Source organism: Macaca fascicularis, chromosome 5 (genome assembly GCF_037993035.2).
Source record: "Macaca fascicularis isolate 582-1 chromosome 5, T2T-MFA8v1.1".
NCBI lineage: Eukaryota > Metazoa > Chordata > Mammalia > Primates > Cercopithecidae > Macaca > Macaca fascicularis.
The window spans coordinates 189325371-189331370 of NC_088379.1; positions in this window are offsets into that span (position 1 = coordinate 189325371).

Sequence of the window (6000 nt, forward strand, 5' to 3'; positions counted from 1 at the left end):
GGAGTGGCAGGGATTGACGCCCCCACCAGAAGCTAGGAAGAGGTAAAGAAGACTTCTACCCAGGATCTCAGAGGAAACATAGCCCGGCTAACCTTGGTTCCAGATTTCTGGCCTCCAGAACAAGAAGAGAATACATTTCTATTGTTTTAAACCACACACTTTGTGGTACTTTGCCATGGCAGCCTAGGAAACTAATACACATGGTGTAAATAGAGGTTGAGTATCTCTAGTCCAAACATCCAAAATCCAAAATCTTCCAGAATCTGAAACCTTTTTTGAGTGTCAACATGACACAAGGGGAAAATCACACCGCCCTCATGGGATGGGTAGCAGTCAAAATGCAATCAATGCACAACAGCAAACATGGAGAATCAACCTAAGTGTTCATCAGTGGAGGACCGAGTGATGAAAATGTGTATACTCCATGGAATACTAGTCAGCCATAAAAAAGAATGAAGTCATGTCTTTTGCAGCAGCATGCATGGAACTGGAGGCCGCTATCTTAAGTGAAATATAACAGAAACAGAAAGTCAAGTATCACATTTTCTCACTTCTAAGTGCCAGCTAAATAACATGTACACATGGACATAGAGAGTGGGACAATAGACATCAGAGACTCAAAAAGGTAGGAGGGTGGGCGGGGGTGAGAGATGAAAAATTACCTGTAGGGACAACATGCACTGTTCTAGTGAGGGTTTCTCTAAGGGCCCACACTTCACCAGTATGCTATATAGCCACGTAAGGTAACTACAGTTGTAGCCCCCAAATCTACAAAAGTAAAATAATTTTGTAAAAACTTGGTTTCACGCGCCGGGTGCGGTGGCTCAAGCCTGTAATCCCAGCACTTTGGGAGGCAGAGGCGGGCGGATCACGAGGTCAGGAGATCGAGACCATCCTGGCTAACACGGTGAAACCCTGTCTCAACTAAAAAAATACAAACAAAATTAGCCGGGCGTGGTGGCGGCGCCTGTAGTCCCAGCTACTCAGGAGGCTGAAGCAGGAGAATGGCATGAACCTGGGAGGTGGAGCTTGCAGTGAGCCAAGATTGCACCACTGCACTCCAGGCTGGGCAACAGACTGCACTCCTCCTTTTTTTTTTTTTTTTTTTTTTTTTGTTGAGACAGTCTTGCTCTGTTGCCCAGGCTGGAGTGCAGTGGCACAATCTCTGCTCACTGCAACCTCCACCTCCCGGGTTCAAGCAATTCTCCTGCCTCGGCCTCCCGAGTAGCTGTGACTACAGGTGCGTGCCACCACGCCTGGCTAATTTTTGTATTTTTAGTAGAGATGGGGTTTCGCCACGTTAGCCAGGATGGTCTCAATCTCCTGGCCTCATCATCTGCCCGCCTCAGCCTCCCAAAGTGCTGGGAATACAGGCGTGAGCCACCATGCCTGGCCAATGAACTTCTCCTCTTGTTTCCATCCACCAGAGAGGTATTGGGCTTTGAAATCAGTCAGACCTGAGTTCAAATTCCAGCTCTGCCACTTACAGTCTATGTAGCTTGGTACAAACTGCTTAAACTCTAAAGCCTCAGTTTCCTCATCCATGTAAAGGTGTTAAGAAAACTTAACTCAAAGGGCAATTATGAGGATTGATAGCATTGACACAATACCTGGCATATGATGAACACTCAATAGACAGTAATCAAACTGTGGTGGCCACTCCCTGGTGTGGAGGTTGGAATCAGGAGGCTGAGTGCAGAGTGCAGAGTCCAGTGGCAGAGCCTCTTGGCCAGGTCCGACTGCGGAGACGGCAGAGAAGGAGCCAGGGAGGTGCTCTGTACCCCAGGTCCCTGCTGTGTGCACCTTGAACTGGGGAAACTCCTGCCTCCTCTCCGTCTGGTGTGAACTCTGCTTCCTCCCAAGGAGTTTGAGGCCTGAATTCACCCATGGTTTATTCACCCCTGACCAAAGCAAATGTTCATGTTGAGAGGAAACAACAAATGTGAAAGGTCAAGACAGAACACAGAGCATTTCTGAGGAAGTCTGTGGTGTCTGAGGAAGTTTTGATGGGCTCTGGAAGCCTGGCTTTGCCTATCTCAGGGCAAGTATAGCACTCTAGGAAGTAGTACCTGGGTGGGGCTGTTGGTAGCAGGGGGTGGTCATCTGATTACGAGGGAAATGCAGAGTTTATTCTATCTGATTCCCGGGGAACTGCCTGAGAGACTTCACCTGTCATAATTCTAAGCATTGCCGAGGAGACTTTATCTTTACAGTTTCCAGTGTAAAGGCCAGAGGATGCTGGTTGTTGGGAGTGGTGAGGGGCACATAAGTGTACATTACTCAATTTTGTCTGATTTTGTATACACTTGAAAATCTCCATAATAAAAAGCAGCACCAAAACCACGAGCGATGGTGTGGCCTATGGGCCCAGCTACTCGGGAGTCTGAGCGGGGAGGATGGCTTGAGCCCACGAGTTCCAGACCAGCTTGGGCAACACAGTGAGACCCCCACGTCTAAAAAACCAGCAACAAACAAAAAACAGAAAAACCAAAACAAATTTTTTTTTTTTTTTTGAGACGGAGTCTCGCTCTGTCACCCAGGCTGGAGTGCAGTGGCCGGATCTCGGCTCACTGCAAGCTCCGCCTCCCGGGTTCACGCCATTCTCCGGCCTCAGCCTCCCGAGTAGCTGGGACTACAGGCGCCGCCACCTCGCCCGGCTAATTTTTTGTATTTTTAGTAGAGACGGGGTTTCACCGTGTTAGCCAGGATGGTCTCCATCTCCTGACCTCGTGATCCGCCCGCCTCGGCCTCCCAAAGTGCTGGGATTACAGTCACCGCACCCGGCCCCAAAACAAATCATGTTAAAAGAAACGAAAATTTAAGAAACAACTAACAACCAGGAATAACCATCTCCTTTGAGAACCCCAACACCACCCCACAATACACATAATCATGAGAATCTGTATTAAGGGTGTTTCTCACCCTTAATACAGGAAGTTGTCATAGAAAAGGAAGTATGCAGACTCACTCTGTGTCTCTTAAAGTTCCAACGTTTCCTTATTCATAAATGACAAAGAGTGCTCTTCAGATTGACACATCAGGTTGCAGCTCTTCTCTGCTTGAAATCCCTCAGTAGCTTTTCAGGGTAGTGTCCCCTCCTTGGAAGGGAATAGCAGTTCCTTTATGACCAGGATCCAGCACATGTTTCGCCTCCCATTTGTACTCTCCACCTCTTGTGTGCTGGTCTTCTCCCTCCAGCCCTAGGGAATGATGTGCCTTTTCCCACCATTTGCCCTCTGCCTCTTTCCTGGGTCCAGGCTGTTTCCACTTCCTGGAATGCTCCCTTCCCCACTCCCACGCCCTGCCCATCACCTACTCATGCTACAGGTCTGTCCTGAAGCCCTGCCTCTTCTGCAAGATCTCCGGACCCTCAGCAGAGACCTCCCTCCGTGCTCCTGTTACAGGACCCTCCCTCAGTTCAGCTGCAAGATCTCCAGACCCTCAGCAGAGACCTCCCTCCATGCTCCTGTTAGAGACTTTCCCTTAGTTCAGCTGCAAGATCTCCGGACCCTCAGCAGAGACCTCCCTCCGTGCTCCTGTTACAGGACCCTCCCTCAGTTCAGCTGCAAGATCTCCAGACCCTCAGCAGAGACCTCCCTCCATGCTCCTGTTAGAGACTTTCCCTTAGTTCAGCTGCAAGATCTCCGGACCCTCAGCAGAGACCTCCCTCCGTGCTCCTGTTACAGAACTTTCCCTTAGTTCAGCTGACGACGGGCTCCTTGCCCGGCCCACAGCCACGAAAACGGAGGCTTGAAGGATGAGTAAAGCAGGGTTTTAATGGGTGAAAAGGGAAAAGGGAGGAAAAGGAACCCTCTGCGAAACCAGAGTCCCTGCTCGTGCCCTTCCTGTCTGCCAATTTGAATCCCACATTCCACCCAGAAAGAGATGGGGCCGAGCCCCTCCCCAGTGCGAAGGGCGTGAACTTGCCGAGGGTCCACCCCGGTGCACAGGCCTGTCTCACTCCCATTGTCCATAGTCATTACCTCTCATCGTTTCTATCTTTTCCCTCGGAGAGAGGTGAGCCTCTTAAATGCAGGAGTGATTTTGTTTCTTTTTGTCTTCCCAGTGCATGGCACATCGTTGATGTTTTTTTTTGTTTGTTTGTTTGTTTGTTTTCTTTTCTGAGACAGGGTCCAACTCTGTTGCCCAGGCTGGAGTGCAGTGGCGCAATCTCGGTTCACTGCAGCCTCCACCTCCAGGCTCAAGCGATCCTCCCACCTCAGCCTCCCAAGTAGCTGGGACTACAGGCGTGCACCACCGCACCTGGCTAATTTTTGTATTTTTAGTAGAGATGGGCTTTCACCATGTTGCTCAGGCTGGTCTCGATCTCCTGAGCTTGAGTGATCCACCTGTCTCAGACTGCAAAAGTGCTGAGATGACAGGTGTGAGCCGCCACACCCAGCTAAAAACACAAATAAGTGTAGTAACAGTGTGAAGATTGCAAAATATTGCTGAGAATACAGTTCACTAGTATCATCATCATACAGCACAAAACAAATTCTGGTATTAAGAATATCAGCCAGGCGCGGTGGCTCACACCTGTAATCCCAGCACTTTGGGAGGCCGAGGCAGGCAGATCATGACATCAAGAGATAGAGACCATCCTGCTCAACATGGTGAAACCCCATCTCCACTAAAAATACAAAAATTAGCTGGGTGTGGTAGTACACACCTGCAATTCCAGCTACTCAGGAAGCTGAGGCAGAAGAATTACAGCCAGGTGCGGTGGCTCACGCCTGTAATCCCAACACTTTGGGAGGCTGAGGCACGCAAATCACGAAGTCAGGAGTTCGAGACCAGCCTGGCCAACATGGTGAAACTCTGTCTCTATTAAAAATACACAAATTAGATGGGTGTGGTGGTGGGTGCCTGTAATCCCAGCTACTTGGGAGGCTGAGCCAGGAGAACCATTTGAGCCCGGGAGGTGGAGGTTGCATTGAACCGAGGTGACAGGGTGTGTGAGACTCCATCTCAAAAAAATAACAATAGTAAAAAAATAAAAATAAGATTATCGTAGCTCTAACACATACATAGAAAACTCACTCTATTAGAAATTAAATTATACAAATATTACTGACAATCACTTTTATAGCTGATATTGTAAACTCAAAGACAAGAAATAAATTCATCACCAGAAAACATAAAACAAGTACTTAGCCTTATGGTTGAGAAGCCTGTAGTTGCCTTTTACTGAATGGCACCTCAGTTCTTGGGATAAAGTTTGAAACAGCAACTGGAAGGACAGTTTAACTTGAAAACGGTTTTATTTTTAGAGTTGTCATGTTACAAAAGCTCTTCTCACATAGCTAAGCTGTTGGAAAGAGACAAAGTTTTGTGAAAGTTTTTCATTAAGTGTTTCATGTTATCCTCACTGTAACCCCAAACAATGACAAATGCTTCCTAAGCCGCTGTAATGCCGATTCAGCTGATAAATTAATACAATTCTCCTTCTTTAAAGTCCTAAGCCAGTAAATGCTTGTTAACATTGTTAATAGGAATGAATGAAGATGGACGGACCACCCAAAGATTCTCCTATTCCAAGGTAATCTTCAAAGACAAAACATCAATTTCACTGTGTTTTTTGCTTATCCAGGTCAAGAGTTACCGATACCAAGACATCAAACTGCACAGAGATTGGACCTAGAGCAGCAGGAGGTAGTATATAAAACACCAGTACTGGAGGGAATTGGGAGAGGGAGCAGAAAAATGATTCATCTGTATCAGGTGTGGTCTGCAAGTTGTGGGGTGTAGAATGTAGCTTGTGGATAGAGGAAGAGTATTAGAAAAAATTAATGCTCATTCAAGTTTATTTTATGAACTAGCCCAAAAGTCACACATGGATATTCACAGTAGGTAGAATAATCAGAGCAGAAATAGCACTTTTGGCACATAGTTATTGGGGTTGAGGGAGAATTCATTTTAGCTTTAATTTTAAAATAGCTTTAATCACTTTTATCTTAATTCTTCTAAAGCTTTTAATTTTAAAAAAGCTTTTAATTT